The sequence below is a fragment of the Diadema setosum genome, chromosome 10 (assembly GCF_964275005.1).
Source record: "Diadema setosum chromosome 10, eeDiaSeto1, whole genome shotgun sequence".
NCBI classification, from domain to species: domain Eukaryota; kingdom Metazoa; phylum Echinodermata; class Echinoidea; order Diadematoida; family Diadematidae; genus Diadema; species Diadema setosum.
In genome coordinates this window covers 13,937,390-13,960,811 of record NC_092694.1, presented here as the reverse complement: position 1 = coordinate 13,960,811, position 23,422 = coordinate 13,937,390, and the positions used below count along the sequence as shown (strand labels likewise).

The following is a 23,422-nucleotide window of genomic DNA, read 5'->3' as shown; positions in this document are numbered from 1 at the left end:
GTACTAAAATGAAATCAAAAACTTTTGAAGAAAGTATGTTACATTCTTGCATTGCTTGTAAGAGCAACGTGACATTTTTAGTAGAATTAAATCCGATTTGTTTATTTCCATTTCAAAACACAAAAAACAACGTTGAACATCCAGTGTTCTCCTGGGGCTCTGTAGATCGTGTTATGTCAATCCTCCTGGTAGTAGAAGGCTGTACTTTGCTCTCTTCCTCTGTCTTGCTGGTGCTCTCGTCTCCACCTTCGCTTCCGCTTGTCCGACTGTTGTCATCACTCTCTAACTCTTGATACAAATATTTGGCTGATGTATCACTGTCACACGGGAATAATCATCTTCATTTAAGAATAGAACACTTTGCAATGTAACAAACCCTAAAACAAGACCTGATGATTAAACCTCGCTCTCCGTGCACTTTCTAAACTAAACAAATAAGTACATTTGTCACTATACTGCAAACAATGATGCTATAATGCAGTAAACACGGGAATAATCATCTTCAAGAATAGAACACTTTGCAATGCAACAAACCCTAGAGCAAGACCTGATAGTTAAACCTCACGCTTTGTGCACTTTCTAAACTAAACAATTAAGTAGATTTGTCACTATACTGCAAACAATGATGCTATAATGCATTGACAGTAGAGATGATAACAGCTACCGCATCTCTTAATGAGCAAAAAGAAAGTTTGAGGAATGTCTTCTTCTCCACGCACTGATTAGCATGTTTGGTGTTCCAACTGAATGAAATTAAGTAGACGTATTGTACACACGAGCTACATCACGCATGAATGACATGAACATGTCCCCGTCGGGATGCTGGTAAATGTAGAGAAATTCGGCAAGATACGATTTGTAGTGCGCCTTTTTTCTGCTGTACTGTGGTAGACTGGCCTTCAAATGCCTCCAGTGTCCTTTGATGGTATTCGTGTGGAATCTGTCAGAGGTCTTGAACTCCACAGAGTGTTGTTGACTGTTTCATGATGATAGCCATGTCTACTGAGGTTGCTATAAGCTTTCCAGCAGTCTGACACGATGGTCGTCTGTGGCTCAATGTGATCTAGAATCAACGGAAGCAAAGTGGCTTCTGACTGGTCTTCAACAGCGAACATGAAACTCTTTCTGCCGTCTCTTTCGATACCTCCCAATACCCATTGGCCTTCAACAACATGTCCTCTGTGATATTTTCTTTTGCCTACTTTGGATTCGTGTATTTCCACAATCTTTCCTGGGCCACCTATTTTCTCTTTCTGGTTGTTCAAAGTTTCCAAACATACTTCACGGCAGAACATAGCCCAGTCAACGAATGTATGGTCCGATAGCCGAAGTTGCTGAATTATGTTCGCTTGTGATATTCCCATGCTCCACCAATACGTGTATATCAAAGTTTCGCGGATGGTGAGATTGCTGTCTTCAAACCAAGAGTCTTTTCGAATGGAGCATTCGTTGCGGTGTCGATCTGTTCTGCTATCTTTACGACAAACCCATTTCAGTCCATCATGTCGATCACCGGTAGTGCACAGTTTCATATCTCCATGACATGTTGGACATGATCTCTGACTTGCAATGAGATTGTTTTCTTTCAGCCACTGTAGAGTCGTTTCCGTGTTACCCAAAATACTAGTGCATAGCTTGTCGTAGCTGAGGAAATTTGAAGGTCCTGTAGAGCATCCATATGATTGGTGCCACATTTCTGTTTGTGATGCGTTGTTTCTAGTAGGCAAACCATTTCTTGACTGAACTCCATGGGTCTGCTTCAATGTAAAGTATAATACATATTCCATATCATATCACAATGTACTGAGTTCTCGCTCGGCTAGCAGAAGCGAAAGAATGAAATGTTAAAGGAAAACACAGGTCTGTATTTAAGGTGTTGTGACCCCGATTGCACTATTCACTTAATCTATGGCTCAAGACTGACCATAACATGGTTGCACTTCTCTGCCCCAGTTTGAACAATGAAGTGGGTTATTCCCCGCGTTGAATTTTGTAGCCTCTCCTTCTCCTTGTGGCCGTTGCTAGAGATGTGGCACTTGGTGAGCACATGATAACTCCTGGCTGCAAATATTGCATCAGAAGTGGGCAGCTGTGGTCCCCATTCTTATGAAGGGCAAAATTTCAGACCATTCTTTCTTAAAAGACAAGTTCACCTTCATAAACATAAGGATTGGGAGAATGTAGCAATATTAGTAGAACACATCATTGAAAGTTTGAGGAAAATCGGACAATCTGTTCAAGAGCTATGAATTTTTCAAGTTTTTGTGCAGTAACCGCTGGATGAGAAGACTACTGCAGTGTATGATGTTACACGCGTACAACAATATGAAGAAAATATAAAGAAAATTTCACAAAATTTCATCTTTTGAAAAAATTACACATTCCCTTGACTTGTTACCAAATATGTTATGGGTAATATTATTCCCCCTGTCTTTAGAAAGAGGCAAGGCAAGTGCTCTTTTGTTATGTGAAAAAAGTGAAAATATGTTGAATTTTCTTTACATTTTCTTTATACTGTTGTCGCGTACGGCATCACAAGCTGTAGTAGTCTCCTCATCCAGTGGTTCCAACACAAAAATTTTAAAAATTCATAACTTTTGCATCAGTTGCCCAATTTTCCTCAAACTTTTACTGATGTGTTCTATTAATATTGCCGCATTCTCTCAATCCTTATGTTTATGAAGTTGAACTTGTCCTTTAAAAGGAGACTTGTAGGTTCCTGCACCTCGTTTCCCCCTTGGTTTGACCTTTGGTTTGACCTTTGGTTTGACCTTTGGTTTGGTGCCACTAACCTTGACCTGTTTAGCAAAAATCTGAGTGTTGTCACTATCATTGTCACTGCCTCTATCCATCCTCTCTGTCTCATCTTCTTGCGACATCTGAAATGATAGAAATTATCGTTTAGTCCTTTGGTTTTATTAATATTGTCAATTCTACTTGCCCCTATCCTCCCCCGAATGGTTTTCTTTTCATAATGAACTTGTTTTTCAGGATAGGCATGGAATTCTGTAATATAATTTGAAATGAAAAAAAAAAAGCTTCGACTTTTTAATGTAAGGTCGTATACAAAAATTCTTGTATTGGCGGACCCCCCCCCCCCCCCCAGCCTTTGTCAATGTAGCATACCGGTAGCTTTTTTTTAGACCCTGCTCTAGTGCTACACAAACTAAATTTGCATATCGTTGGTCCTATCATAAGAGAGTGGGCACATGAAAGTGTACTAGATTGCTTTTTTTTTGGGGGGGGGGAGGGGGGTAGGTACATGTATCAGCTACAAAGGGATAAAAGCCCTTGTAATTTTTTAACCCATAAAAAATGAGGACACATATAAACACATTTTTCTTCAGTGAGGGAACTTGACTATGAAAACCAATGAGACATAGCATTGGCCGTTTAGTTTCATGAAAGTTTTGAAAAAATAATTGGGTAATTATTTGAAATTTCATAGCCCCAAATTATGCCAAAATAAGCTAAATTGTACAAAGTACCACTTAATTATCCACAGATAAGCCACTGACTAATAAATTTTCAAAATTGGTGTTTTGATACAATTGTATCTACCATGCTATAGATCGTCATTCACACACACACACACACATAGCATTCAACCGCGCCGGATCGACTCAACGCGACAGATTGAAAATTCTCTTGGTACAGTACTCTCATAAAATTAATACTTGACAGGAAGGACACACTTTCTGGTCTCCATAAAGAATTAAAATACACATAACAAAGTTCAATTCATATTATTCTCCGTATCACTCTCAGATAAAAGATTAAAATTATATTGATAATGATTTTGAATATGAATTTCAAGCGTTAAACTTACCATGATGAAGGAATGAAAGTCAGATGAAAGAAAGATCCTCCTGGCTAGCGCCTGGCGGCCTGCTGTGCGGCCGTACGTACGTACGTACACATTGTACTACGTACACAGTCAGTGTATATAAAGCGATGTAAAGCACACGTCATAGCCATACATGTACTGTAATTTGTCAAAAGTACAAGCTACGCTTACGTGGTATAGGTAGAAACCAATCGTAATCCAATAGCTTGTCTTTGCGCGCGAACAGAAGACGATTATTATTGGTTAAGCTTTACACCCGCGCGGGAAAATCTCGAAACTTTGGGCTTGGGCATATCGATATTCAGAATATCAGAGAATTTAGAGATATATTTATTTTTGTACATTCCATTTTGGGGGTGTAGCGTGAGATTTCGTTTTTTTTTTTTTTTTTCTGCTTCTTCATCTTCTTCTATTACGGTGATGTACTTGTATCTTCAGTCTGTTTGCTTTGATGTACAATTGTAAAGCGCCTTGAGCATTTAATCAAAGTGGAGAACGGCGCTATAGAAATTGTATGTATTATTATTATTATTATTATTATCAGAGTGATACAGTCAAAATTGGTTGAATTGCGCGAGTCTCATGCTCAGTGCGTGAAAGTTGGCAGCCCTGTTGTACTCATCAATAGGGCCTTTTCGATTTGCACGTTCACTAGTGGACTGCGACGTATGCGGTCATGTTTTGAAGCAGGGTTGACGAGGCACGCAGACATACATTTTTACCATTTCGATTTCACACGTCGACGACGTACTCAGCTCAGTGACGTCATCTTCATGGTAATTGCAAGATTACAATCATTGCGAATCTTCACAGACTTTTGGAGGAAATTACCTGCACATATATCAGCATATCTAACTAGCTTATGACAATTTACATGCTATAAAAACAATTTTCTGGCACATGTTGGCAGTTGATGAGCCATGTCACAAAAGAGAATGGAACAGGTGCTCCCAATACATACATGTATTCAAATAGGTACCTGGTCTGGTGAAAGTTCAGTTGTTGCAATGATATGGAATTTTACGTATACAGTGGAAACTCGATATAACGAGATGGTCGGGACCGAGTCGTTTTCCTCGTTATAGCCGATATCTCGTTATATCAGTAGGCATAAAAGAAAGCATAACATAAAGACATTTATTTGCACATGTGGGACTACCCATCATCTTTCAATCAATACTGATTACTTGGTAATGTGTATGAGGGTATTACTCACCTTTATGGGTAAGAAGATGTTTTTTGCCAATGAAATCCAATATCAAGAATTTGTTTCTTATTAATTGTAGATGTTTGAATATAAATTTATATAGCTTCGGATTGTGTCAAGATCGGGGAATACCCTACGTAGAAAGCCAATCACAGCATCAGATTGCCTCACACCTGCTAAACGTCATGATGATGTAATGTATACATACGGCCGTCCCACCACATTTTCTGCATGTATCACGTGTGCGCGCGCACACACGCATACAGTTTGTACACGTACAACATGCGGTGCTAGCTGGAGTGCACTGAAGAAAATGTGTGTAGAAGACAGTTTTTGGCGCATCGAGCTTTACAATCTCGGAACATGATAGCACAGGCGAAGTAAAGCTTTACCCGAAGACATTTTGCTTTACCTCGCTATGACAGGTTTGACTGGCTATGTTTTTCTTTGTTTGGAAATCACAAAATTTATCTCGTTATAGCAGTTATTTCATTATAGCCGATCTCGCTATAAGAGTAGCATTTTACATAGACTTGTGTGGAAGGAAATTTGGGACCGGGAAAATTTCCTCGTAATAACTGATAGCTCGTTATAGCAGTGTTCGTTATACCGAGTTTCCACTGTATACTGACCAAGAATGATATGACCATAATCATGAAAGCACTTAAAAATGTGTGTGCACTGCATTTAGTAATTGTACGAATATATTATACTCACTTTTTGAGAGCAACGTTCTTAGGTTTGTTGCAGAACTTGAGCCTGCGCCTGAGCCTGAGGGCACCGAACGGGAGCATGATTGGCATGAGGACTGTGTTAACCAAAGGGAAAGACAAAGGTCTTTGAATTTTTTATCACAATTCATGACCATGGCAGACAAGTAAGGGAATCATTGACAGTGTATTTATATTATAGTAACAGCTATTTCAACATTGGATATAACTCTGAATGTGCAATCAATTGCACATTTCAATTTCAAACATGCAATCAACAGATCAATGTATAGCACAGCAAAAATACTTTCTGTTGTAAGATAAGAGGGAGACCAGCATCCACTGCACATTTTCAAATGCAAGACTTGTGATTGATTTGGGGACCTAAAATTGACTTGCAACTGACTTTCTTACATTACAACACCCCAAAACTGTCAGATCTAACGTTAGTCAGAAAAACACAGGACATAACGAGAAATTTCTTCTTTCGATCTAAGCAGCATCAAAATCTAATTGCAGTGTCAACCGGAATAATACAGAAACGTGTTAAAGAGGGAAATTATGACAATGATAGAAACAGTAGTCAGACACTAATTCATTAGTGGTCTAACTAGTTACGCCTGCAAATTTTACTTGCATGGCTAAACTTAAGCACGGCTGACACCAAATTCGGTGCATGGGACTGTGTGCTGCAACAGATTGCCGATGCATAAATAAAATGTGTTCATTTTATGGATTATTCGGCAACAATTTTGAAATGAGGGAAATCACACACAAGAGAATGTGTTAGTTTTAAAGAACTTACGCTTCCGCTCCTCTCCGCTCGCAGAATCAAGTCAATTGGGTTCATTTTCAATGATTTTGTGACTTCTACATTGGTGTTTTGTGTGTGCTTACCAAAAATCCGGACAACGTCGTCACAGTTTTCAAACGACAGCAAAACAAGGGTGAACACGTTCTAGAAATCTGCCACGAACGATGAGCTCGTCGATGCGCATGCGCACTGCTTAAAAAATGACCGCATATGTCGCAGTTCACTAGTGAACGTGCAAATCGAAAAGTCCATGATCATCATCATCATCATCAACATCAACATTATTTTGTTGTCTAACACTAGGGTCTAGATCTAATACAAGTTTTACAAAGTAAAAAAAACAAAAAACAAGTGTTGATTGTAGATTTATTTAAATGGCTGTTCAATGACATTTCTGGTCATTAAATTAAATCTACTGTAGATCTGGACTTAGTCTCAGAAAGTAAAATACTAGGTTAATGTTAGTAGATCCTAGTTACATGTCCAGATCTACAGTAGATTGTAATAGACCTAACGTTAGATTGACCTTAACACGTCAACTCTAACTCTATAATTTAGGGTTAATTGTCGAGACCTTTCCTACTAAATTTCTACTCATATTTTCAGCTCGCCTTGATTTTCTGGCTCTGGCCAAAGCCATTGCCGCCATGACTTTTCCTCTGCAATTCATGATAGATTTGCAGGCATGCCTGGACCGCAGAAATTTTTCAATCACTGTGTGACTGCATGGTTTGCACTGTCACTCAGACTGTATACTGTGATGTGATGAATTCTGCATGCAGTGCGTGCAGTTGTAAGCACGTGCAGTTGTAAGCATGCTGTAAAATATTATGCGCATGCAGCATTGACTCTGAGCGCGCTCAGTCTGCCAGCTTTGCTAGTCTCCAGAAAGAAACTTTTTCTACAACTTATCATTATGATTCCCTGCAGGCAGAGTCAAGTTACTGGTGAAACAATCTTTTTATATCTTCTCCCCTAAATTATAGAAGAAACTGCTGTTTTTATTGTTTTAAAAAATTGATAGAATTTTTTTTTAAGGTATTAGGAAAAAATATACAGGAAGGACTACAGAGTCTGAATGATTAAACTAAATTGGTAGTTACTGCTTTCTTCCTTAGGTTTTGTAGTTACTGCTTTCTTCTGTGGGGAAATTTGCAAAGTTGAATCAACTGGATGTATAGTTACCACAAGGTACTGCTTTTTGCAAAAGTGAAAAATTACATTTTTGGTCACTTTCATTTTTGTTTTTTGCAAAACTGGCCTATTCACATTAAAAAGCATTGGGTAAACTTCATTTTTGCAAAAAAGTAAAAATTCATAAAAATGTCAGTTACTGCTTTTTTTCCCGGGGGGGGGGGGGGGGGGGCAGTTTTGTTGATACGGCAAGTACACATTTTTCTTAAATACAAGTACAAAACTATCCTCTGAAGGCATTTATTTTCATAGGAAGGACAGCTCCAAAACTGCTCCATGAAGTATCAAAATACTTTTAAATCATTTCTTCGAACAAAACAAAACCAACCAAGCTTTCAGTCTCTTAATGTAGCCTCTTTATGTCATTACTGAATCTCTAGAATGTAAAATAAATGTCAATTTCAAACTAGTCTCCCTTCATTAATCATCATGGAAAACAACAGAATAGCTTACAGCAGAGTTAGTGCAATGGAAGTCCATATCTTAGCGGATCGTTTGCTGGTGTTTAGGCCCAGTGTTTCCAGCATTGGTCAACCCTGCATTCAATGGCTAGTCGCTGGCCGCATCTGGTACTTCATCAATCTGGTGGTCTGCACCCTCTTGGTGTGACAGAGACTGTACAGCTATCAATATCCGTCTTCGTTCTCCAAATGATGACCCCTACACCGAGTTCCTTTAAATCACCATCACTCCCAAAGAACTGTGATGTTTACGTCTTTTTATCTGGAGGAAAGCATGAAAACACAATGTTCAGAAATGGATGTAGAGCTCATCTCCACAAGACAATATGCAATTTTGTTTTGTCCACACAAATACTAAAGTGTGCACCAATACAAAAGCTAGTAATTACTGTTTAGCTTCATCATTCAGCATATTTAGAAAGACTCAAAGATGATCTCTACCAAATTTCAATACCTGAGGTCACCTGTAACTTTCATTAAAAATAATGTTGAAATATAGTACCCGTTGTCGTCTGCTACAAGGGGGATCGATCCCCATGATGTGTGAGCGCACTGATCTTCAGCTAGAAGTGTGATGTGACAGTGGACTAACACTTAACAGTACATGCATCATACTTCTTACTCAGATGATCGCCACACATGACGTGGGAGTGCAATAGCACTATGGTATTCTCCCAGCTGTGTTGATGTGCTAATGTGATGGCAAATAAAAGTCCTTTTTACTACCTCCGGGGAGCAAAAAAGGTTCTTTGCAAGTCACATGCAAGGCTTGCCCCCAGAAAGGTGTGACACGGCTTTAAGAAGTGCCGTGGCTTTAAGAAGTGCCGTACTCAGACTTAATTCGACTGAAATAGAGAGCCTATGGAGCAACGCTCTTTGCTTATCCTCTATATAGCTTGACTAGTTGTGCGCGCCAGTTTTTCTGCGGGCATGCACCCTAGTTCTGCCAGCTTGACTAACTAGTTCACGGTAGTGCTTTCAGTTTTACTAACATGTGCCGTTTTCATAAGATCAACAAGTTTTTGATAGTTTCTCCACTTCGACTAGCTTTGCACTAGTGTCTCCACTTTGACTAATTTTTGGTGTATAACTGCAAGCTAGTACAGTTGAGCATGCAATTTTATGTTAGTCAGACTTCATTGACTAGCTTTGGGTTAGTAAACCATGTCGTGATTTAATCCAGCAGAACATTACTAGCTGCATTGCAGCATTTTACTATCATCATGTTCGTATGTATAGCAATTTTTACTAATCGTGCTCAACTAGTTTAATGCTAGTCAGGCCAGGAATTACCCCATTTAGATTGTGTGTGAAGGGACAGGGAGGCCGATGGCTCTCTTGAGCCTTGGGGTCAGTCAGTGAGCTAAAGATCTATAGGACTTGTTGATTACTGATTGACAGTCCACATGTCCTTTGCTTTTCTGCAGATAAATTAACCTTCTTTGTCAAGCTCCTTCCGGATCCCAAATTTCCTTCACTACTGGGTAGAATGTCTGGGGTTAGCTTTTGTGTTTGTCCCTATTGGAGCAGGAATCTCTCGTACTTGCAAGTCCTACTCTTAGCTGCTCCTTTAGTGGGGATTGGCTGCCCCTACAATCTTTCCATTTTGGCTGCCAACTGTCAACATAACAGGAATAAAACTCCTACCATTATGAACCATTGAATTCTGTTCTTTTACGTAGCCGTCCCATCTACGTGGAAAAGTTTTTGATATCAATTATTAAAATCTTATCCATGAATATACAGTAGAAATTCAAAAAATTACTAGCACTTCCACCACACGATTAAATTCTTCCCCTACAATAACACCCCCGCCAAATAACTGAGCAAGAGCTCACGTCATCTCTTGTGAGCAAGGAGTATTGGTACAAAGGTGTCATTTTGCCTCCGCCAACAGTGTCGCCAGAGGCATTATGTTACTAACATTAGGTATATAGTAGTAGTACCTGATTACGACAATGAAATGAGCTATGTAATGTGGCATGACAATTCTCTCAGTTTTTGGTGATCTGAAGGAATGCGGTTCTGAACGAAATCAATTAAAAAAATGTCGTTTAATACATGTGACTCATCGTATTCTTTGTCAGGCAATTGAATTGCGAGAATGCAAAGTTTGATATGTAAATGCTAATGTGAAAAGTGAGCTTCAAAAATCGAAGCTCCTTCGTTTAAAAACAAACAAAAACAAAACAGAAGACAAGAAAGACATTGTGAAGTGACATTTTGACAACTGTCATGATTATTTACATGGTATTGCTTGATCGTCACATTGACATTATTTTACCGACACGGCAGTTCTTTTTACTGTCGGGATACTGTGTTATAAATGGAAAATAGTTCTTAATCTGGTATATTGTTACACCCAATTGAATTACCACGCTGCGACGGGCAACTCGTTCCATGTGTAGTTTCTCCCTATATTAGTAATCAATCGACAGGAGTATCAGCTGCTGCTAAAAGTAAAACACACTTTCAATCCCAATAAAACCACTGAATTTTACGTTATTGATTAGGCTTGTAGGGGAGATTACCAGTATACATTCCCATTTGGAAGACTGAGAAGGAAATTCTTCTCAAATCAGTAGTAACGTGTCCTGTGATATTCCCAACAATTCCATATCAAATGAGCTGTTTTCCCTCTAAGGCTAACAACATAATAACACTCTGAAGAGAAACATACTAGTAGTTGAATGATTGAGAACAATTAGAATCAAGTCAGTCTGGAAGAATCTTCAGCTTAATGCAGAAGAAGCAAAAGAAGTCTACTCAGTGTGATTGTGTCCAATGGACATTACTGTGTGTGGGAGTTCAGTTTGTTGTGTTGATAGGGTATAAGGCACCGCCCTAGGGAGTGATATAAAGAGAAATTCACAGCGACAGGGAGATGAGAAATCAGCGAGGGCCGGCCCAAAGGTGTTGGCGGCGTATGGTGGTTTATAGCATGAGATTAGAATTCCACGGCTTGAAATTGTTTGTGGCCGTGTGCGTGGATGCTAGTAATCTCACACACACGCAAACACACACAGAGGAACATATAGACACACACACACACATGCAAGCGTACACGTTAATTTCAATTGATCAACAGTTCTTCAAATCATCAATTGATCATAGCAGAACGCTGAAAGAAACATAAAATGATTTTTTATTTGTCATTTACATTCACAACAGCTTCTCATTTATTCTCACTCTTTATAATCGGAACCGCATGGATACATAACAAGAGGAAAAAACAAAGGATTAGTAATAATACGTGGTTGGTGCGGTTATTAGATTTGACCCACAAATTGCTATCAACATATCTTTACCTGTAAAGCAATGTGATATTGATTAAATTGGTATATGGTTGCGATTTATGACAAGGTTTGCAAACCATAAGAAATTAAATTAAATGATAGTCAAATGTGTATTTTTTGGTGTTTTTTAATAAAACCGCTATCGTAAATATAATTTACAGCGGAGGTAAGAAAAAGTACACTGTATTCTACCTTCATGCTGCATATTCAAATTTAAGTTGTTACCAAAATCAAACATAACATGTAAATGATGGTCAAGTCGCGGATGAGGACCGCATACTGTATTGTGCACATTTTTTTTTTTTGTGTGCATAAAATCATCTTCGTGTATGAGTGTTTACACCACAGCAGTAAAAGGGTGGTTTTTTTACTTTTAACGCCGAAAAAGCTGGCCAGAGGGTAATGAGGTGAGGTAATGAGGTGTAATACAAAACTACTTATAGAGGTGAATGGTATACATTACGCTGGTTACGCTGTCCGCAAAATTGATTACGGCCGGCCGGCCAGAAAACCCCAAAACATAATGCATCGAGCTCCACTTCCTGGTGGAGGGATAACAAAAACGCAGAATAGTAACTCGGCTCACTTGGCACAATAGCTCGCTTTTCGGCATTTAGAATTTACTGCATTGCGCAGCATTTTCTTCTGCCTCACTGTGGAGGCAAATCCGGGGAACTGAATGTCAACCTGAGCGACGATTGCCTTGAAGTGGTAATCATATCTTAAAGCTTTTTTTGCCTCTCCACCATTGAAGCTGTAGTGGGCAAGCTCTTCTCTTTCATGGAACTCACTAAGAAGTTTCAGGACTAAATCCTTGCCATTACTGCTTTGTTCAAAAGCTTGCAAGTATTTTGACTTTTGCATGAGGTTCACTTCTGTTGTTCCAATGTTGACAGTGTTGTCATCCAATTCTTCGTATCTTGGTTGAGGCCTAGGAGGTGTGATTTGGGCTTTGAGGATGTTCAAATCTTTCATGATAGATTCCTGGTTACGTAGGATGGTTGCATTTTGTTCCATAACCATGTCAAGTTTTTGTTCTAAGCTGGTGGTGCATTCTGTGTTTTGACTGAACACATAGAGGGGTTGATGGTCGTCGATAGAAGGGCTTTTAGTCTGCTCAAAGAGATCAGACAAGATGTTGTTTAAGTCCGTTGTCATGTCATTGGTCCCGCTTTCTCTTTCGGTGGAGTCCACGTTAGTCTCGTCATTTTCATTTGTAATTTCCATTCCATGGTCCATCGTGATTATCGGTTCGTCTGTCGTCTTAGTTCCGATTTCGATTTTGTCATTTCTTTCCTTTAGTCTCTTCAGCCTGTTCCTTCTTAACCTGTTAAATGAATATGTTACATGAAAGACACACCTATGAGTAGAAAATAAAACTGTTAAAGTACACTACAGCTTTGTGATCCATGGAGTGTTTTAAAATTAATGGTAAAATAAAGTAGAAACGTCATTATGGCAACTGGTAACTGTAGGTATGTGCGTCCATCATAACGGATCATTCTCCTAATTATAGGTCTACTGTAAAAGTGGATATTTTTTGTGCAACTTATTTTTCACGCTCAGCAGGGTAAGATTGAATTAGCTTGTTTTTGATTCAGCGGAATGAGGATATTAACCGGTTAGCACTGTTCGGGCACTCGTCCCGAAAATACATTGGTCATTTTTTTTTTCGTTCTATCGATAGACTGCGCAAACCAGGGCATCACCACAGTGGTTGTGGGCCTGGGCGTCCTTATCGTACAGCAAGCAAAAACCTTGCCCATGGTCAAATGGTCAGAAGTACAATTCAGCTGATCTTATTGTCTATGTAAGAGTGCTGGTTTTAAGTGTCGGTAGCGTGGTGTGCACTCTTAACAATATGCCAAGCCACAGTCAAACATTAATCCAGTCAGAAGACAAGATGGTAGTTCAAGATATACAATCGTTTATTAAATATAATGATCAGGAACAGTTACTATAAGATGAACATTACAATGATTCAGAATTCAGGAATGATGAATAATATTGATGAGGGAAGATTGTCGGTACTAAATAGGAAGAATGCTGTTCAGTCCTTCTTGGGCACATGACCGAACAGAGTCAGGGGCCGGAGTAAGATTGCCTCTTCAACTCCAGGAGCATAAGATATATAGGAGCATGGATAGGCTTTAGGAGATCAGTAGGAGAGGGTCTCTGATGTGAGGATTATAGTTTCATTGAACAGTATTAAGTAAGGGACTGGCTGTGGGAATTGTAAACACAGTTAGTCTGAATTTACTTAAACTTGATTGGGGACAAAGGGAAGGATTAACTATTGAGTAGAGATTAACCAAAGTAATAGCAGAGATGGTTGGGTTCTGAATGGAAGTTTAATTGGAGGATTGATGGTCTTGTTAATAAAAGGATAGGAGACTATACCACTAGGAAGTGTACACAGGGTATTGGATTGGGCTGATCTTATATTTAGACAGAATAATTGGGCAGGAAATGGGGATAAATTCTTAACTCGGTCAATCAAGAAACACTTATAATCTACATGAGGGTTGTTCTGTTTTATGATTAAATAAATGATTCAGTAAAGTATGAAGTCCCAATTTCTCCATCTTACACTGGTAGTCATGACCAAAGAGTGTATAGAAGCTAGCTCTAAGAGGGCTTTATCCTGCGATTTCGCGTAGTACGCTCGAATGGGCGAAATACGAGCCATAAAGGTAACAATCCGATAGAGGGAGGGCGTATATTACGTTTATGGAATGGCGCTCACATACCTCACACTTAAAGGGGCCATTTGTTGCAACACACAGAACCTCGCCCCGCTCTCCATCAACCGTCATAGCTTGGACGAAGTCTCCAGCTTGTAGAGGTGCTGGTGCCAACCCTGGCCACAAGACCATGTTGTACTTTGCTTGCCGTTTAAGGCAAGGCACCCTGACATCAGCAGTGTTGACACAAGATGGTTGGCCTCGATAATTTGTCCATCTGGTGATCAAAAAGAGTAATAAACAAAGGGAGGATACATTACTAACATGGAGGCAGACAAGGAACATCACATGAAGAGAACATTTGGGGAAGGTATGTTATGTTCTCGCATTGGTAGGAAGAGCAACATGACATTTTCAGTTCAATTGAATCAGATTTGTTTATTTCCATTTCAAAACACAAAAAAACAACATTAAACTTCCAGTGTTCTTCTGGGGCTCTGTAAATGTTATCTCAATCCTCCTGGTAGTAGGAGGCTGTATGTTGCTCTCTTCCTCTGTCTCGCTGGCGCTCTCGTCTCCACCTTTGCTTCCGCTTGTCCGACTGTTGTCATCACTCTCTAACTCTTTATACAAATATTTGGCAGATGCCCCCTTTTATACTGAAACACCTTTGAATAATCGCCAGTGATGAGAACCAACAAACTTCAGAACATGACTGTTTTCGTGTCATTGAATGGAAAATTACATCCATAATGTGCTTCAGTGACGACTTGCTAGAGTAATGAAGGGGGGGGGGTAGCATCCACTGTGCCCCCTTTTTATTTCTTTAATTTCTTTGATTTAAAAAAAGGAAATTAAATGGGGCGTGTGCCTGATGCCCCGTGCCACTGCGAAAGGATGATGATACATTTGTATTGTCACCATACTTGGAGGGTGTAATTAATCAATTAAATAGGGGTCATACAGGACATAAATATGCACAATTTCCCAGTTACTTACGAACTGATGATCGGTTCAGCAAACTTGCAGAATGTTTTCATAATAAAATAACACTTGAATTCGAGTTCATGAGGTTAAAGTTCAAAAGTCATGGGATTAAAAATGACATAGAATAACATTGATCTCCTAACAACTGAAAATTCAATGATAGGATTATCACCAATTGTATTGTATTTGTCCATATAGACACTTGTTAGTGGGCAAGCTCTTCTCTTTCAAAGAACTCACTAAGAAGTTCAGGACTAACTCCTTGCCGTTGCTGCTTTGTTCAAAAGCTTGCAAGTATCTTGACTCTTGCATGACGAGGTTCACATCTGTTGTTCCAGTGTTGACAGTGTTGTCATCCAATTCTTTGTATTTTGGTTGGTGTTTAGGAGGCGTGATTTGGGCTTTGAGGATGTTCAAGTCTTTCATGATAGATTCCTGGTTACGTAGGATGGTTGCGTTTTGTTCCATAACCATGTCAAGTTTTTGTTCTAAGCTAGCGGTGCATTCTGTGTTTTGACTGAACACGTAGAGGGGTTGGTGGGTGTCGATAATAGGGCTTTTAGTCTGCTCAAAGAGATCAGACAAGATGTCGTTTAAGTCCGTTGGTCCCGCTTTCTCTTTCGTCCACTTTAGTCTCGTCATTTTCACTTGTATTTTCCATTCCATAGTCCATCATGATTGTCGGTTTATCTGTCGTCCTACTTCTGATTTTGATTTTGTCATTTCTTTCCTTTAGTCTCTTCAGCCTGTTCCTTCTTAACCTGTTAAATGAATATTTTACATAAAAGACACACATCCATGAGAAAAAAAATGAAACTGTTAAAAGTGCACTACAGCTTTGTGATCCATGGAGTGTTTTAAAATTAACAGTAAGATAAAGTAGAAACGTCGTTATAGCAACTGGTAGGTATGTGCCTCCGTCATAACGGATCGTTCTCCTTATATAAGCCTACTGTAAACGTGGATATTTTTTTGCGCAAGTTATTAACCGGTTAGTTAGCACAGTTGGAACCCTAGGTCTAACTTTAGTTTGTCTGACGTGCACTCTCAATTTAATTTCATTCTCGAAAAGCTTTCCCACAATTAAAACAATAAGGTTAAGTGTTTTTCATACAGTAAGATTGATTTCAAGGATTAACAGAAAGATTACCGACTCACCTCTCCCTCAGTTGAGTGAAATATTAATTGAACTTCATTGAACTTCACCATCTTGCAGTAGCACTGGGAGACTCTAACATGTTGTTGTAGTAACGGTGGTTTCACGGGTAATACTTACTTACTTGTAAAGCTTGCTCAGTCAGTATTCTTCGTTCAGGATGCGGTTCACAACTGGGGGATGCGCATAAAGGCAATCCCTTTTTTATACCTCCCCTGTGGACAGGGGAGCGACAGCTTCCCCTTGTGCTTGAGCAACAAGTGAGGCCACCTCTCCAGTATAAACCGGAATGGTAATCTTGAGATCCTTGGAGAATCTGTCTCCACCAGAATACGGTTAACTGGCACCTTCTTCAGGGCTTCCAGCTGGCTGGGGCTAAAAAATCGCACCCAGGCTGTGAAACCAAAATACATGTTGTGAAACATCTTCCGCCAAGCCACTAGCTAGGATGTCCCAAGTGCGCAACAGTGGATATGGATCCTCTGGTAGCGATTAATGTATGAGTGCACTGCCTCCCGACAAATCCGGAAGGGTTCATCCGCATCTGGGACATCCTCAATTGCGACCCCGGATGTGAAGTACACGTACTAATACCTTCTGTTGACCCAATCTTGAGGCAGGCTTTCAGCAGGGAAAGTTGTTTGCTCCAATTCTGGGGTGGGGAGGTGTAATCCAACCCCGAAAGCCCGGATGTTAGGGTTGCAGATGAGCTTACTCAGCTCATCTACCTCCTTTTCTACCACTGAGCTAGCCTGTTTAGGGTGGATTCCAACCGATACCAGCCAGCATCTCTCCCTAGGGATGTCTATTGTGGAAAACCTTGCGGGATCACAATAGTTGATCATCCCCCCCCCCCCCCCCCCCCAGTGAGCCGCACGGGAACCCGCGGAGGTCTTTCACCTTCCACTGTGATGGCAGCGTGCCCCTTTTTCTGCAAACTGCCCTCCAACCTGACAGGGTGAAAATAACTGTCGAACTGACTGGTCGACGGGTTACAACTGCAAAGTTTAGGGCCAGTGTGGCGGCCGAGCACGGGGCAGTGGACACAGTAGCCTCAGCAGGGCAAGGTGACATATTAATCGTACCCCTCTGGGTAGCAGGCAAAGATATACCATCCCTTGCCTGGGCATTCACTGCATCCTCCTGCTTAATTGGAGCACCCTTACCCCGGGCCGTTGTGTTTGTTGGGTCTGTACTCCCACTAGCCAGCACCGAGGAAGGGGGCGCAGCCCGAGTATGCACGGGGCTAGGGTGATTATCTACCCTGCCCAGGAGGAGAAACCTCTCCCACTCCCACTGTGACATCTTATCTGTTAGCCAAGCTAATTCCCGCCAGTGCAGCAGGTCTGCAGGAGTATTGCTGGGCCTGATCGTTAGGGTGGCCGGTCGATTCCACCCCATTCCAGAAATAAGTGCGTCCATCTCTTTTCGCAGGTGATCTCCCACATGAAATGGGCAGGGGCCTCTGATTCCAACAGTTCGAGGAGACCCTCCAAGTCCGCAGATCCGGTAAGGGTCTGGGCTAGATAGCGTAAGCATCCTACCTGCTGGAGCATTACCCCTTGTGACAAGGTAGCTTCCTTCTCACGGAATTGAAAGCAAGCCGGCATGTGGCTATATATATGCCACAGAGCTCTCAGATGCTCTTGGTCGAGGAGGTCTAGTACTCTCCTCTCTGGGAAGACAGATGGTGCGAACCACACCAATATCCCCGGAAACAGGAGAAGATCCTTCTCCCGTGCTGCCCTCAACAAAGGATTTTGTTTGGGCTAACTGGTAGTGTGTACAAAATGTTGTGTACGTTGTTTGCCAAAATAAAATCTGTAAACCATTTCAAGTGAATACTTTCATCTGTTGAAGGTGTAGTGACAAAATTTTGCTGAATGTCATCAAACATGTCTTTCACTATAGGTACATGTAGCCTTATTTCTACCAAGCTGTTGAGTTTTCTTTGCCCATTGAGGGCCTTCTTGATGAAGGTTGATAAGTTTAGCAAATAATATTCTTTCAGGCTTACAGCTCTTGTCAGACTTCAGGAACTCTCGTGAAATATTCAAAACATCTGAGGCATTATGCCACTCATCATATTTTTGGAGCCAACGGATGAAGTGTACTAGAAGTTTCACACAGTTGATTTCAATCTTAGTCTCCCGCAGAGTTAAATTCTACAATTTTCTTGCAGAATATTTGCCTTTCTTAACATGGCAATTTGGCATCGAAGGTCCTTTAGGTAGTTTCAGGTAGTCGACGCGGCGTTTACCTCATAGATTTGCCATACCTAGAAATGAGAACCATGGGAAAAGGGAAGGAGAGAAAAATATGAGTGAACAACAAGCAGAAAAGATCCTTATTTTATAGCCTGTAATCAGTACAACTAAAAAACAAATATACTTTATATGTATTTTTGAAATTCTTATAAAACCCACCCATTTTCTTCACAGGTTTGATGAAAGGTGTAACATCAAGATTTTTATACAGTATCAAATAATCTCTCTGAGGAGTCATATTGCTTTCTTTCAAGATGCGTTGCCAGTATTCGTACTGCCTTCATGCAGTATCGGAAGTTTTGACAATATTGTTCATTATCTGCAATGTAACTGAAATGGTTTTCTTATAGATTGACATAGTGTATCTGAAAAATTTGTCCAGTCTTCGAGTGAGCTTAGCAGCTACTGCTACATGCTTTTTGTCTTCCCGTTTATCACCTCTACACCTCTACATTTCGTTGGTTGTAACTCGTTCACCATGATATTGATCTTGAAGAACCCTTCCACTTTCCTCAAATATCCTACTTTCAACACCTGATAATTTGTACTGTTCTCTGGACTTGAAAAGTGGATATGATAAAGGGTATTTATGAAATTTTCAGTGTGGGTAAGTTCAAGTTTATTTTGTTTTTCAAGGAAATCTACCAAGCCATGAGGAAAGTAACCTTTCCCCTGTTCACAGTCATTTGCCTTTAAAATGCCATGCAGGAAAATCCAGGGGCAAGGAAATTTTAAATATTTAAGAATGGAGATGCAAAGACTCCAGGGTTATGTGATTATATGCTCTCCACTTTTTTGATATGACACAGTTGACCTAATCATATTTTAAAAGCGAAGGATGGAGAAATTGCCTAATGGCATTGATGTCATAGCGTCCTGAATTGGAACCAATCATAGGGAGATCTGAGATGCTTTATTTTCTGAGATTTGTTGCTTTTTTAGGATTCCCTTTTTTTTTCCTTCTGCCAGGTTTCAAATTCTTGCATTTTCAGATCTGATTTTTTTTTTTTTTTCAGTGTCATTCTTGTAGGAGGACTCGTGCATAGAATAGGAACAAGCAATAATTTCTAACATGTACACTACAGTGTCACCTATCAGTCTTTGAGAGTCTCTATCTAACACTTGTTCTTAAGTGGGTTTTTCATACTCAGGAACATTTGAATTAACGTTCACGCTGTTAAATGGGATGTGTCTGGAGCTAAACTGCAATTTGTCAGTTTGTGTATTGTCCATGTCTTTACAGCTTTGTATCTCTTCTAGGTTTGATTCTTTGTCAAATGTGGCCAAGAAAGGAAAATATCTTTGGTCTTCATTGACAAAATCCCTTCATCATTCAGGTTTCTCCTATTTTCAAGGAGTTATGGAATGTAGCTCTTCCCTTTGATAGAAAAGATATGGTAAGTGGCTGTTGGTGTACACATTTTTTTTTTTTCCTGTTGAAGAAGTGATCTTTGGGTTTTCCAAAGTTTTGTCACCTGTCTTGTGTTGGAAGTTTTGGCAACTCCATGTATATTCCTTGTGTATCAGCTTGGGGGCGCGGCCATTTTGAGATGCGCATGCACAAATCAGTACCCAACACTCGAGCGTGTCCGAACCAGCTGATTGACAGCTGGTAAAAATAAACAAAACCCCCTTCTTTGAGGGATTGACCAATGAAAATGAGAGAAGGGGTAGGGCTCATGATTATGTATAAGTTGTCTCCGTACCCTCAGTAAGGCTCTTTCACAAAGAGACTCTGATTGTGCCAATATAACTATTAAACAAAACATTGATAAAAAGTATACGTTTTCACAAAACACAATATTTTGAATAATTTATCATATTTTTTAATCCATTTTGAACCTTTTTATTAGAAAAAAATATTGATTTTTTAAGGAACTCTTGTTTACATGTTCAAAGAAATTACAACCACACTGATTGACTGAGGGAACTTTCATTCATCCTTCACATTTTTTTGGTAAAACCAATGAAAATTCTGTAAATTGCAGTTTTTTAGCACTATATGACATTAATTTCATGCATTGATTAAATTCTACAAATAAAGTAAGTAACAGCAATTTTGCATGTGTTTATTGATTACTTTCTTTTCTTTGCTATGACACTGCACTGTGACTGTGATTTCTGGTATGGTAGTTCTAGGAGCTGATGTGATTTTGATTTTAAAAGGGAATAACATGGACGATTTCTGTCGATCTATGTAAAAGGTACCATGCGCCGACGTGTGGTTACCACACTACACGGCTACGTCAGCGCTAAGCACTTAGTCCAACCTCGCTCGCTTTGTGTGACTGCGCACAGCACAGCGTTTAGACTATGTAACGACCAACATAGACGTTATACGTTAATAATGTTGACCGTAATGACAGCTATTGCAAAGTGTCATGCTATTTTTCCTCTTTCTATTGCATAGATCTAATGTTATGGCGTGTCTGCGATGTACGATGCGTGATGAGGTTACATTTTTTAGCTTCATGTCCTAGGCCTACTAGATCTAGAGTCTAGTACTAGAAGTAGAACTACTATCTAGTTAAGACTGGTTCCACATGTAAATTTAGAGTATACACAACAGTAGATTTACTCTACATCACTATTTCACTCCTTAAGAGTAACATGGCTGGGCTATGTTGTGGCTTGTGGATAACTTAAATTTTTAAGTGGAGTAATTTTAGTCAAGATGAGTAGGCTAGTCTAGTATAGTGCCAGTGGTCTGGTGCAACACGTCCCATGACATGCCACTGTCAGGCAGGGCTTCGTCGTACGCTGTAATGTACAATTGTAGATCAACTCCAGTCTATTGTCTAGAAAGTTTAAATGACAATCCGATGTGGCATGACAGAAATCCAGTTAGTGTTAAATTGTAATTTACGTGGGAAGAAAGATTTGTCTGTCTGGTGGAGTCTTTTTTATTACTATTTACCTCCGCCAATGGAGGAGGTTATGTTTTTGTTACCGTTGGTTTGGTCGTTAGTTCGTTCGTTTGTCCGTGTGCAAAATAACTCAAAAAGTATTTAACGGATTGGGATGAAACTTGCAGGAAAGTTTGAGAATGACACAAGTAACAAACGATTAACTTTTGGTAGTGATCTGAGAATTTTGGGGGAATTTATGAAGGATTTTGATATTTTGGCAGGTAGGGTCAATGAACTTGGAAGTTCAGCGCGTATTTGAGGTTTGCATGCATGCACTAAAATGCGTGCTCTAGTTTCTGCTGGGGAGAGGCGCGCCGCGCATTTGAGGGTTTATGACGTAACAAAGGCCTCTATATTGGGAAATTCAGTGGGTGAAAATCAGTTATCTCTACATGGAAGAGCAAGATCATTAGTGGAAAGTAACTGCTTGGCGGAGGTCTGCGCTCTTGGAGTGCTTTTCTAGTATTTATGTTATCACTGGTGACGCAGTCTCTGTGTAGCTGCAGAACATATCACTGATGACCACATACACAGACCGATCTTTCAGTCAATAATTTACTTTAACTTAGGTTGCTAGATCTACCAGTTACTTCAGTTGCTAATATTTTAAATTATGGGCCTATCTATCTTTGTAATTTTGAGGATAAATATATAGACCTAGATCTAAATAAATGCATTATTAATAATAAGGCAAAGGCCCTAGACCTAGCTAGTACATTGGCAGAGGGTCAACAAGGTAGATATTCTAATAGGCCTACCAATAGGCCTATGAAAAGGTCTAAATTCTCTGCCAGGCAGGATACTGCTGTTTAATTTTATTTGTGATAATGAGGAAAAGTATAATAATGTTTAAATATGGTATTGTATAATTTCATTGAATGATAGGCACTTTGCCAGCTTTAGTCAACTAGAAATAGATCTAGACACACATAATTTACAAGACCTACATTTATCCTGAATTGTAGTGTTCTAGATTCTGTCATCTGTTCTATGGGAATAAATATACAGTAGGAGCAGAGTTTACACCTTGGGTAAGTTGGGCGAGATGTTTATACTCTAGTGTCCATACCGTCTCTTTGATTCAATTTTATCTGTATCTTGTCATTCATGATGAGATGATAAATGTGTTGTCATTGACACATGTACAATATTTAAGAATAAAATACTGATTCTTTCTCTGCTTTGACCGGGTATGTTGATTTCAGCTGTTTCACCATCCCCTGACTCTCTTAACTTTTCACGAACGAGCTCAGCTGTTACGATTGCTTTTTCTCGTGGAGACATGTGTGCCAGACTGTGCTGTTGTTGCCTGTACTGATGTTGTGCATGTGTGTGTTTGTGATTGTTGATGTGGAAGGTGTACATTGCATTTGTTGCATACAAGTTGTAGATTGTTGGTAAGTGTTGAAATGTATTGCCCAGGTTTATGTGTGTCATCATATTTCATCAATTTCTGACACACGAGACACTTGACAGAATCATCACAGAGCAACGACAGCAGACAGTGATTGCAAAACAAATGGTGACAAGGAGTTTCTACTGGACTCAACACAACACACTTACAGAAGGAATCACAAATCGACTAACCGAGCACTTACAAGTCTTTTAAACTATGTATTTTGTACCCAAAACAGAAACAACAATACATGTAAACATTCATGTACACATGACAAACTCTGTAAGAACTGCCTACATGTAATATACACTACTGTCGGTCCATGTTGTAAACTGCAATAATGGTTAATCTAAAATACATAATGTACACATACTCTCATTAAATAAAGAAACCCTTGTATCTGCCTAATACATCAAAACATTTTTGATTTAACATGATATAATAAAATATAAAACTTAAGTTTCCTGGTCCCATTAAGTTTGTTATTATAAGTG

At 39.6% G+C, this 23,422-nt stretch overlaps 2 pseudogenes; both read right to left on the bottom strand.

Annotated features, from left to right (window-relative positions):
- Positions 1-753: 753 nt before the first annotated feature.
- LOC140233770 (uncharacterized) lies at positions 754-1,532 on the bottom strand (annotated as a pseudogene).
- A 6,782-nt stretch (positions 1,533-8,314) lies between these two features.
- Positions 8,315-18,786, bottom strand: LOC140233769 (uncharacterized; annotated as a pseudogene).
- Positions 18,787-23,422: the final 4,636 nt, after the last annotated feature.